General features: G+C 40.0%; 1 protein-coding gene across 2 annotated transcripts in view; it reads right to left on the bottom strand.

The window, feature by feature from the left end:
* LOC140734522 (connector enhancer of kinase suppressor of ras 2) overlaps positions 1-13565 on the bottom strand; it is a 1506781-nt gene that overhangs the window by 451712 nt on the left and 1041504 nt on the right. The gene's annotated exons all lie outside the window — the stretch shown is intronic.

The following is a 13565-nucleotide window of genomic DNA, read 5'->3' as shown; positions in this document are numbered from 1 at the left end:
CATCCATATAAAATGATGAGGGAGGAATACGTCACTTATCTGAGTTGAGATGCATTCTATAAAGAGTTGGAACTTATAGCTAAGCAAGGAGGAGTGTAGTGTATTCAATATTTCAGTAATATTTGAGTAATTTGTTTCATTCACTATGGGTTAGCTGTAAAAGAACATGAATGGCATACGTCATTACACCACCACATCATATGTAAGCGCCTCATGAAATCAAATGAAACTAAGTACACACATCATCCCTGGCTCTCGACTTTTTCTTTCATTTAGTTTCTGCAGTTACAAAACATAACACCTATCAGAGATATTTAAAGCTTCCTAAGCAATGGGTGAGGTGCTGGAGAATTGGAGCATACTCAGTGCCTTTCATGCATAATTTGCAGGGAGAATGGAACTACCTCTATGATAATCCCTGCAGCACATGGTGACCCTGTGGTCTCTGTCTCAGAGGCTGATGTCAGATTGTCTTTAAGAGGGTGAACACTTACCAGGTGACAGGCCCTGATGGGGTACCTGGTTGGGCTCTGAAAACCTGTGCCAACCAACCGGTGGGTGTGTTCAAAGACATTTGCAATCTGTCATTGCTACAGTTGGAAGTTCCCACCTGCTTCAAAAGGGAAACAATACCACTGCCCAAGAAGAGCAGGGTGAACTGCCTTAATGACAATTATCCAGTAGCACTCATGTCTACAATAATGAGGTGTTTTGAGAGCTTGGTTATGGCTCGAATTAACTCCTATCTCAGCAAGGACCTGGACCCGCTGCATTTTGCATATCACCACAATAAGTCTACGTTGGATGTGATCTCATTTGCTCTACACATGACCTTGGATCACCTGGACAATACAAATACCTGCGTCAGCATGCTGTTCATTGACTATAGCTCAACGTTTAACACCATCATTTCTGATTGAAAAGCTATGGACCCTGGACCTCAGCTTCCTAACCAGAAGACCACAGTCTGTGCAGATTGGAAATGACATCTCCACCTCACTGACAATCAACACCGGCACACCTCAGGGATGTGTGCTTAGCCCACTGCTCTACTCTCTCTCTACACCCACGACTGTGTGGCTAGGCACAGCTCAAATGCCATCTATGAATTTGCTGATGATACAACTATTGCTGTCAGAATTTCAGATTATGACGAGAAGGCACACAGGAGTGAGATATATCAACTGGTTGAGTGGCGTTGCAGCAACAACAGTCAATGCCAGTAAGTCCAAAGATCTGCTTGTGGACTTCAGAAATGGTAAGACGAGGGATCACACACACACACACACATCCTCATCAAGGGATCAGAAGTGGAAAAAGTGTGCAATTTCAAGTCACTGGGTGTCAATATCTCCGAGGATCTATCCTGAGCCCAGGATATTGATGCAGCTACAAAGAAAGCTTGACAGTGGCTATATTTTATAAGGAGTTTGAGGAGATTTGTTATGTCACCAAAGACACTTGCAAATCTCTACAGACATACCATGGAGAGCTTTCTAACTGTTTACATCACCATTTGGGATGGGGGGCGGGGTTGCACTGCCCAGGATCAAAATAAACTGTAGAAAGTTGTGACCTCGGTCAGCTCCATCATGGGCACCAGTCTCTCCAGTATCCAGGACATCTTAGAGGAGCAATGCCTCAAATAGGCGGTGTCCATTATTAAGGAACCCCTTCACCCAGGACATGCCCTCTTCTCATCGCTGCCAGCAGGGAGGACATATAGGAGCCTGAAGGCACACACTTAATGATTCAGGAACACCTTCTTCTCCTCAACCATTAGATTTCTGAATGGACATTGAACCCATGAACACTATCTCACTACTTTTTATTTTCACTACTTATTTAGTTTAACTTTTTAAATATATGTATACTTAATGTAATCTACATTTTTTATTATAATGTATTGCAATGTACTGCTGCTGCAAATTTCACAACATATGTGCCGGTGATATTAAACCTGAATCTAATAGTCAACATTGCTTTAGTAGGCCATGTCTAACCAATCTTGCTGAGATTTTCAAGGAAGTTACCAGGAAACTTGATGAAGGCAAGACAGTGGGTGCTGTTGACATGGTCTTTAGCAAGGCTTTTGGTAAGGTCCTGCATGGGGTGTTAGTCAAGGAAGTTCAGTTGCTTGGCATTTGGATGAGGTAGTAAGTTGGATCAGAATTGCCATTGTGGGAGAAGCCAGAGAGTGGTAGTGGTCTGGAGGCCTGTGACAAGTGGTGTGCTGCAGGATTCAGTGCTGGGTCCATTACTTGTTATCTATATCAATAACCCCTTAACAATAAGTACTCCTGTTTGAGTACTGTTGGGGGAGATGACCTATCTGGGGGAAGCAACAGTGGTCACACCTCTGGCACAGAATCCAGCCCTGTGGCTCAGAAGGGTAGGGAAAGGAAGAGGATGGCAGTAGTGATAGGGGACTATATAGTTAGGGGGTCAGACAGGCGATTCTGTGGATGCAGGAAAGAAATACAGATGGTAGTTTGCTTCCCAGGTGTCAAGGCCTGGGATGTTTCTGATCACGTCCACAATATCCTGAAGTGGGAAGGTGAACAGTCAGAGGTCGTGGTGCATATTGGTACCAACGACATAGGCAGGAAAAGGGAACAGGTCCTGAAAACAGACTACAAGGAGTTAGGAAAGAAGCTGAGAAGCAGGACCACAAGAGTAATAATCTCGGGATTACTGCCTGTGCCACACAACAGTGGGTATAGGAATAGAGTGAGGTGGAGGATAAATGCGTAGGTGAGGGATTATAGCAGGGGACAGGGATTCAGATTTCTGGATCATTGGGAGCACTTTTGGGGCAAGTGTGACCTGTACAATAAGGATGGGTTGCACTTGAATTCGAGGAGGACCAATATTCTGGCAGGGAGGTTTGCTAAGGCTATTGGGGAGAGTTTAAACTAGAACTGCAGGGGGAATAAGAACCAAACTGAAGAGATGGAGGAAAAGGCAGTTGGCTCACAAATCAAGACAGCTTGTAGGCAGTGTGAGAGGGAGGATAGGCAGGTGATAGAGAAGGGATACGCTCAGACTGATGGTTTGAGATGTGTCTATTTTAATGCAAAGAGTATCATGAACAAAGCGAATGAACTTGGATCAGTACTTGGAGCTATGATGTCGTGGCCATTACAGAGACTTAGATGGCTCACGGACAGGAGTGCCAGGCTTTAGATGTTTCAGAAAAGACAGGGAAGGAGGCAAAAGAGTTGGACGTGTGGCACTGCTGATCAGAGATAGTGTTTTGGCTGCAGAAAAGGAGGAAGTTATGGAGGGATTATCTACTGAGTCTCTGTGGGTGGAAGTTAGAAACAGGAAGGGGTCAATAACTCTACTAGGTGTATTTTATAGACCACCCAATAGTAACAGGGACATCGAGGAGCAGATAGTGAGATAGATTCTGGAATGGTGCAATAATAACAGGGTTGTCGTGATGGGAGATCTTAATTTCCACAATATTGATTAGCATCTCCCTAGAGCAAGGGGTTAGATGGGGTGGAGTTTGTTAAGTGTGTTCAGGAAAGTTTCCTGACACAATACGTAGAGAAGCCTACAAGAGGAGAGGCTGTACTTGATCTAGTATTGGGAAATGAATCTGGTCAGGTGTCAAGTCTCTCAGTGGGAGAACATTTTAGAGATAGTGTTCACAATTCTATCTCCTTTACCATAGCATTACTGAGGGTCAGGAACAGAGAAGTTAAGAAAGTGTTTAATTGGAGTAAGGGGAAATATGAAGATATCAGGCAGGAACTTGGAAGCATAAATTGGGAGCAGATGTCCTCAGGGAAATGTACGGAAGAAATGTGGCAAATGTTCAGGGGATATTTGCGTGGTTTTCTGCATAGGTACGTTCTAATGAGACAGGGAAAGGATGGTAGGGTACAGGAACCGTGGTGTACAAAGGCTGCTGATAATCTAGTCAAGAAGAAAAGAAAAGCTTAATAAAGGTTCAAAAAACTAGGTAATGATAGAGATCTAGAAAATTATAAGACTAGCAGGAAGGAGCTTAAGAATGAAATTAGGAGAGCCAGAACAGGCCATGAGAAGGCCTTAGCGAACAGGATTAAGGAAAACCCCAAGGCATTCTAAGGCAATGTGAAGAGCAAGAGGATAAGATGTGAAAGAATAGGACTAATCAAGTGTGACAGTGGGAAGTGTGTATGGAACCAGAGGAGGTAGCGGAGGTACTTAGTATTCACTACAGAACAGAAAAGGACATTGGTGATTATAGGGATGACTTACAGTGGACTCAAAAGCTTGAGCAAGTAGATATTAAGAAAGAGGATATGCTGGAACTTTTGGAAAGCATCAAGTTGGATAAGTCACTGGGTCCAGATGAGATGTACCCCAGGCTACTGTGGGAGGCGAGAGAGGCGATTGCTGAGCCTCTGGCGATGATCTTTGCATCAGCAATAGGGACAGGAGAGGTTCTGGAGGATTGGAGGGTTGTAGGTGTTGTTCCTTTATTCAAGAAAGGGAGTAGAGATAGCCCAGGAAATTTTAAACCAATGAGTCTTACTTCAGCGGTTGGTAAGTTGATGGAGAAGATCCTGAGAGGAAAGATTTATGAACATTTGGAGAGGTATAATATAAGTAGGAGTAGTCAGCATGGCTTTGTCAAAGGCAGGTCATGCCTGTCGAGCCTGATTGAATTCTTTGAGGATGTAACTAAACACATTGATGAAGGAAGAGCAGTAGATGTAGTGTATATGGATTTCAGCAAGGTATTTCATAAGGTACCCCATGCAAGGCTTATTGAGAAAGTAAGGATCCAATGTAGCCCTTGCTTTGTGGATCCGGAACTGGCTTGCCCACTGAAGGCAAAGAGTGGTTGTAGATGGGTCATATTCTGCATGAAGGTCAGTAACCTGTGGTGTGCCTCAGGGATCTGTTCTGGGACCCCTCCTCTTCATGATTTTTATAAATGACCTGGATGAGGAAATGGAGGGATGTGTAAATTTGCTGATGACACAAAGGTTGGGGGTGTTGTGGAAAGTGTGGAGGGCTGTCAAAAGTTACAGCAGGATACTGATAGGATACAAAACTGGGCTGAGAAGTGGCAGATGGAGTTCAACCCAGATAAGTGTGAGGTGTTTCATTTTGGTAGGCCAAATATGATGGCAGAATATAGTATTAATGATAAGACTCGGCAGTATGGAGGATCAGAGGGATCTTGGGGTCTGAGTCCATAGGACACTCAAAGCAGCTGCGCAGGTTGACTGTGTGGTTAAAAAGGCGTACAGTGTATTGGCCTTCATCAATCGTGAGATTGAGTTCAAGTATAGAGAGGTAATATTTCATTCATAGCTTGTCACACCAGACAGTCAGCCATTCTTGTCTGGCACGTGGTGTCAGGATTGGTCTCCTTTCAGATTAACCGGGTCACGATATAAACGTTTCTGACTTGACTCTTGTTTTTTTATGAGGCCGAGTGGGTAGCTCGACACTCAACCCGGCACAGATGGAAAGCATGCCCAGCATGGGCCGACTGGGTTTGAACGTAGGAGCCTTCACTTCCGAAGTCCGGTGCTGATGCCACTGCGCCTCCAGCCAGCTTAGAAAGGTAATGTTGGGGTTTCTGGTGACATCATCGTTGAGAATGGCAGCTTAAGTCACTAGCTCCTCTGGAAAAATGCATATTAAGCCCCATTAACCCGTCAAATATAATATTTTTTGAAAAATATTTGAACTGAAAAGAGGGGCAAGAATGGGGAGAAGAAATGGAAATAAAAAAAGCAACACTGCAGAGCCTGCATCCGAGAGGAGTGCAGCAAGCGGCTCTCCAACCTGACCGCGTGCGAGCGAGGCGGCTGCCGGGCCTCGTTCAGATGAAGCGGGGAATATGATCGAACTCCTGAAAGAAATAATGAAGGTCCAGAAAGATATAAAGCAGCAGCTCTGTAATATTAAGGCAGAGCTCGCCAGCGTTAATCAAAAAATAGCGGTGGCAGAGACTCGCATTGAGCAGGTGGAAGATTGCGTTCAAAATGTGGAGCGGATACTGAGCAAGACAATAAAAATCATACATCACCAAGAAGGTAAACTGCTTGATCTGGAGGGAAGATCACAGCGGAAAAATATCAGAATCTACAACGTTCCCGAAGGAGCTGAGGGCTCGTCTATGACGGAGTTTGTTGGAAAGATACTACAGGATGCACTGAATCTTCCCCCGGCTATGGAGCTGGAAGTCGAAAGAGCCCACCGCACGCTTGTCCCAAAACCTACCCGGGATAGAAAGCCACGCTCAATAATAATTAAATTCCTTCGGTACAGCACCAAGGCGGAGATTCTACGAAGGGCCTGGGGTAAGAAGAGAGTGTTTTTAGAGGATAAATTAATATATTTCGACCAAGATTACCCCCCCCCCCGGCGGTCCTCCAGAAACGCAAAGAATACTCTGAAGTAAAGCGAGTACTAAAGCAAAATAAGATTAGATTTCAAACTCCGTATCCTGCTAAACTTGGAGTGTTTTATGACAATGGGACGCCGTTATACCAGACAGTGGAAGAGGCGACTACAGACATGAGGACCAGAGGGTTGCCCGTCAGCATGACCAAAACGAAAGAAAACTGGCTGAGGAATTGTCTCGCTCGGCTTGGGAAATAGTGCGAGAATCGAGAAGGCAGGAGATGGGAGGAAGCGGAGAGAAACATATCAGGAAGAGACTGGGCGTTTCCCAAAGACAGTCCTCACCCCTTTCAGAAGAGCCATAAGGTTTGGCTAACTTTAAAAATGCTGAGAAGCTAAACAGAAGCAAAAGTACACAGTGATATACCTATCTCGAGAAATACTTATTATAATGTGGATTTTATATTACTTAGTTGTTATTCTTTCTTTGCTCACTTACTCCTTTTTCCCCACCAAAATGAGAGTATATATATATGTGTGTGTGTGTGTGTGTGTGTGTGTGTGTGGATATATGTGTATGTGTGTAATGTGTGCGTGTGTGTGTATATATATGTGTGTGTGTGTGTGTGTGAATGTATATATGTATATATGTGTGTGTATCTGTGTATGCATATATATATATTTGTGTGTATATATATGCAATGGGGGCCCTCAACTCACAAATAGGAGGAGTTATCCCCCACAGCTAGACATTTCCTCTAGCTCAACGCAGGGTCATCTACTAGAGACCTCAGCCTTGGAATCACACGTTTGTTGCCATTTTTGTTATTATTTGAGTTTCTTGGTTCTTATTTGTTCAGGGAGTAGATCGATTAAGTTTTATTCTAATTTCAATGATACATTGACAGATAAATACAGATGGCTAAGGACAAGGTAAAATTCATTTCTTTAAATGTAAATGGGCTATTAAATCCAATCAAACGTAAGAGAATTTTATCCAAAATGAAAAAAAGAACAAGCCCATGTAGTATATTTACAGGAAACTCATTTAAGTGATAATGAGCATAAAAAACTATAGAGAATGGGTTTCACTAATCTGTTTTTCTCCTTATATAAATCAGGACATAGGAGAGGAGTTGCTATTCTTATCTCAAGTAAGCTAAATTTTGAAAAAATATCTGAAATGGGAGATAATGAAGGCAGATATATTCTGGTAAGGGGCAATATAGATGGCAATTCAGTTACTCTATTGAATATATACGCACCCCCGGGAAGTGATATTGGTTTCTTTCAGAAAATTACTGATATTATGGTAACGGAAACAGAAGGTCTCCTGATATGTGGGGGAGACTTAAATTTACAATTACAACCAAACTTAGACTCTTCCAATAGAAAAACCTATGAAACAAAATCTTTACATAAGAAAGTTAATACACTTTTTGAGGATGTTGGTTTAATTGATATATGGAGGGACCTTTTCCCTGACAGAAGGGATTACACTCATTATTCTGCTACACATTCTGTATATACAAGAATAGACTATTTCATAACATTTGGAAAAGACAAAGACAAAATAAACACCTGTGGAATTGGGGCAATAGATGTAAGTGAACATGCACCTATATATTTATCTGTTGATTTTGGCCTACAACCAAAGAATACTATTTGGAAACTAAATTCAAGTCTACTCAATGATCCATACTTTAAGGAACAAATTAAAAAAGAAATTGGTCTCTACTTAGAATTTAATGATAATGGAGAGCTTTCACCTCCCATTTTATGGGATACTCTGAAGGCGGTCTTAAGAGGGAAAATTATAGCGATATCTTCACATAAGAAAAAATAAGGAATAAAACATTAGAGGAATTACAAAATAGGCTGAAGGAACTAGAGAAAAAACACAAATTGAATTTGGCACAGGATACATTAGGGGAAATTAAAAGAATTAGGAATGAAATAAATAATTTGGCTACGCAAGAAATCAGGAAAAACTTAAAGTTTCTGAAACAGAGACATTATGAAAGTGGATCGAAATCTATGAAAATACTGGAGTGGAAACTGAAAAAAAAGATAGCAGAAAATACAATTCATAGAACTAGGGATCCAAGAACAAAAATGATAAAAAAAAATAAGCTAAGTTAAATTCAAGAAGCTTTTGAAGTGTTTTACAAAACGCTATATTCCAAAGTTCCAGGCAGAAGCATAACCCAAATTGACACCTTCTTGAATTCTCTAGAGTTACCCACTTTAAGTGAAGAACAAAATAGAAGGATGACTGCTAACCTAACTGAAGTTGAATTAAAAGCTGCAATTAGTAGGCTTAAATTAAGCAAGTCACCAGGAGCAGATGGGTATACGGCAGAATGGTACAAAGAATTTAAATATGAGTTAATTCCTGTTTTACTCCCCACACTGAACTGGGCTCTAAAAAAGGCACAAATGCCACCCAGTTGGAAGGAAGCGATAATCTCAGCTATACCGAAAGAAGGCAAGGATAAAATGGAATGCGGGTCATTTAGACCAATATCAGTTCTTAATGTAGATTATAGGTTATTTACCTCCATCATGGCCAAACAATTAGAGGAGTTTCTACCCATACTGATACGTAATGATCAGACAGGTTTTATACGACAACGCCAGACTCAAGACAATATACGAAGGACACTTCACATTATGGATCATATACAAAAAAATAAAATCGAAGCAATAGTGATAAGCGTGGACGCTGAAAAAGCATTTAATTTGGTTAATTGGAATTTTCTTTACAGAGTTTTACATAAATTTGGCTTCCAAGACACAATTATTAAAACTATACAGACACTATATGACAATCCTACTGCTAGGATTAAAATCAATGGAAATTTATCAAATAGTCCTACCCTGGAAAGGGGCACGAGACAGGGTTGTGTATGGTCACCACTACTCTTCGTGCTATATCTGGAACCATTAGCTCAATACATCAGACAAAGTGAAGATATCAGCGGAATTACTATTAAAGGGACAGAGCATAAATTGGCTTGTTATGCGGATGACATTTTGATCTATCTAGGGCAACCAACATACTCTTTACCTAAATTGATGCAATCCTTTGAACAATATGGTCAATTATCAGGATACAAGATCAACATAGATAAAACCCAATTACTTTCATATTACTATAGCCCACCAAGAGAAATTGAAAGTCGATACCCCTGGGCATGGCACATAGAGTCTTTCAAATATTTGGGCATCATTATGCCAAAAGATTTGGCAAAATTATCAGAATGTAATTATCAGCCTTTATATAAAAAAATTAAGGAAGATGTGACAAGATGGAGCCTGATGCCTTTTTTCAGTCTCAGTTCAAGGATTGAGTCTACTAAAATGAATATACTGCCCAGACTGTTATATCTCTTTCAGACCCTACCAACAGAGATTAATCAAAATCAATTCAATGAATGGAACAAGATGCTATCAAGGTATATTTGGCAGGGTAAAACGCCTAGAGTTCATCTCAAAACTTTGCAAATAGCAAAGGAAAAGGGGGGATGGGGCTTGCCTTCTCATAGAGATTATTATTTTGCTGCACAGTTGAGAGCTGTGATATGTTGGTGCAACCCATCATATGACGCTCAATGGAAAAACATTGAGGAGTGGGTACTTCCCATCCCCATACAAGCAATTTTGGCTGATAACAACCTGCAAAGGTACATAAATACTATTGATAACCCATGAGTGAAATTGACTCTTAAAATATGGAAAACCACTATAAAAGAATATAATATAGAGGGTGATATTGCAATTCTTAAATGGTGTGCATATGACTCTGATTTTACACCAAATAAATTGGATGCTAGATTTAAGGACTGGACAGCTAAAGGAATAACAGTTCTTTGCAAGATAATGGAAGAAGGAACACTGTTCAGTTTTGAAATGCTTAAAGAGAAACACTTATTAGAAAAACAAGATTTTTATCGGTATTTACAGATGTGACAATATGTTAATAAGAGGCTTAAAATGTAACCAAGGCAAATACATGCTTGATAGAGCTCTTTAGAAAAGCATATAATTCAGATAATGGTAGCAGAATCATTTCAAGCATGTATAAGGGGTTGTCAAATCTTAAAACACATTCGACCTCATACATTAAAACAAAATGGGAGAAGGAAGGAGGGATAATTATATCTGAGGAAGAATGGACAACAATATAGAGATATCAATGGAAGTGTACCAATTCACAGAAATGGAGGGAGTTTGGATGGAAAAACTTGATAAGATATTTTATTACACCCTCTCAGAAATCCCATTAAGATAGTAACCTCCCTGTTTGCTGGAGAAATTGTGGAAATCAAAATGCAAATCATTATCATATTTTTTGGGACTGCCCTGTTATCAAAAACTATTGGAGGGGGATACACAATGCCCTACAAGACATCTTTAAATGTGAAATACCCTTGGAGAGTAAGACCATATATTTTGGATATATACCTCAAGAATGGTTGAAAAGAGATAAATATTTAATGAATATATTGTTGGTGGCTGGTAAAAAGACTCTTTCTAGGAAATGGTTACCACAGGAGAGCCCAACTTTAAATACATGGATAGAAATTATAATGGACATTTACAAAATGGAGAAGATAACAGCATCTGTTAATCATAAGCTGGAACAATTTGATTCATACTGGAAAAAATGGTTTAACTACATAATGCCTCATAGGCCTGATTTTATTCTCACAAATCAATGAATCTGTTGTAAAAAAAAGATCACTCCCTACTTGTACATAGTTCTTTCCTTTTGCTTGTTTTTTCTTTCCACTCTTTTCTATAAGTGTATACCCCAGATAAATACTTTGTGGAGATTTTGTGATATATATGATTATATGATGTATATATACAATGTCTGGAATACATCTTATGGAAATGTTTGTTTGATGAACTTCAATATAAAAAATAAATTACAAAAAAAAAGTAAGGTAATGTTGGAGCTATATAGGACCCTGGTCAGACCCCACTTGGAGTACTGTGCTCAGTTCTGGTCACCTCACTACAGGAAGGATGTGGAGACTATAGAAAGGGTGCAGAGGAAATTTCCGAGGATATTGCCTGGATTGGGGAGCATGCTGTATGAGAATAGGTTGAGTGAACTCGGCCTTTTCTCCTTGGAGCGACGGAGGATGAGAAGTGACTTGATAGAGGTGTATAAGATGATGAGAGGCATTGATCGTGTGGATAGTCAGAGGCTTTTTCCCAGGGCTGAAATGGTCGCCACAAGAGGACACAGGTTTAAGGTGCTGGGGAGTAGGTACAGAGGAGATGTCAGAGGTACGTTTTTTACGCAGAGAGTGGTGAGTGCATGGAATGGGCTGCCGGCAATGGTGGTGGAGGTGGATACAATATGGTCTTTTAAGAGACTCTTGGATAGGAGGTGAGTCATTTTTATTGTTTGTTAAAGTTTTGCAAAACTGGACAATCCAAATGAGAATTCTTAACACTCTGTAAGACCACACAACTCCATGTGAAACAACAGCCGAATTCCAGGAAGGTCATGACGCCTGAGTTACTGCTGTAATCCTTGTATCTATCCGAGCATCTATACTTACTTATTTTACTACACATTTCTTGAATATCTCACACTTCACTTAATTATCATACAGATTACTTATTTCTTTGCAGATTTATCAAACAATTTACTTAAAAACCATACAATAATATTGATCTTCAAAGAGAGTCAATTGAATCAAATATTTGTTTTCATTTTATTTACTTACATTTTTGTAGTCCTAATTGAAGTTGGAATGTGGAAGGAAAGGAGTATGATGCAAACTATGTATTATGTGGTTTCACTTGCATTAATGGGTACGATGGGACATAAAAACCACAGTGTTCTTTGTGCAGAAGAATTCTTCAAATGGAAGTATGAAACCAGCAAAGCTGAAAGAGCACCTCAGGTCTGTCCATCCTGAAAATGCATCCAAAGATGCAGGGTTTTTTTTCGTGCAAACAAAGTTCAATTCGAAAAAGTTGGGACACTTTCAAAACTTGGATTTGCCATTTCATGAACACATTTTCTTGGAGCATCCTATAAAGTTGCTTACTGGACTGCCAAACAAAAGAAGCCCCACACTGTTGGAGAGACTTTAATAAAGTCATATGCACTGGAAATGGTCAAGCTGGTTTGTGGACAGGAACAGAGGAAATAACTGGAAGCGGGTCCCTTATCAAATAATGTGACACATTCTAGAATAGTTGATATTTCTTTGAACATTTAGAATCAAACCATTGCAGAATTGACAGCCTCAAAATTCCCATTCAGTATGCAACTGGATGAAGCTACAGACATCTCTCTATATTGTTAGCTCCTTGTTTTTGTTCATTATACACATGCTGGCACCATCAATGAAGAATTATTATTTTGCAAGTCCCTTTTAGAAACTACAAAGGCCATCAACATTTTGGAAATGGTAAAAGTTTTTTTTTTGCCAAACAAAACTTTGACTGGAAAGAAAAACTTCATACTCTTTGCACAGATGGAGCTCCTGCAATGCTTGGTAATATCGCTGGTTTTGCTAACTCAATGAGAAAGGAAGCTCCTCATGTCGTCGGCACCCATTGTTTTTATACAGATATGCACTGGCAACAAAAACTCTTCCAACAACCCTGAAAGAAGTTTTCTCAATAGCCACAAAAGTCAACTTTGTTAGAAGCAGGTCTCTGAATAATTGCACTTTTAAAAGACCTTGTTGAGAAATGAGTGCAGAATCTAAAGGGCTTCTCACCACAGTGAAGTTCACTGACTTATAAGAGGAGAAGTCTTGAAGAGCTTGTTTGAACTAAGGATAGAATTTTCACTTTTTCTGAAAGAGAAAGAAAACTTGGAAGTTTAAAAAAAGGGTTGTATCCATGGGTTGGCTTATTTAGCAGATATTTTTAACCTTTTGAATGAAATAAATCTTTAATTCAAGGTCGTGAAGTCATCAATATGGATGATAATAAAAAATTACAAGCTAATGATATGGAAGAAAAGAGTAGAGACCAACATCTTTGCAAACTTCCAAATGCAGGAGGAAATGCTTTATGAAGATGGAGTAGAGATACTGTACAAAATTCTCCATCAGCTTCTTTAAGAGAGATATTTGCAAACACCTGGAAACACTTCAGAACTCTTTCAAAAGTTACTTCCATCCTGACGGCATTAAGGTTGAATCATGGATCCACAATCCTTTTCT

Source organism: Hemitrygon akajei, chromosome 10 (genome assembly GCF_048418815.1).
Source record: "Hemitrygon akajei chromosome 10, sHemAka1.3, whole genome shotgun sequence".
Classification (NCBI taxonomy): Eukaryota; Metazoa; Chordata; class Chondrichthyes; order Myliobatiformes; family Dasyatidae; genus Hemitrygon; species Hemitrygon akajei.
Note: the sequence above shows the minus strand (reverse complement) of the source record. Positions and strands in the feature narration are given on the sequence as shown.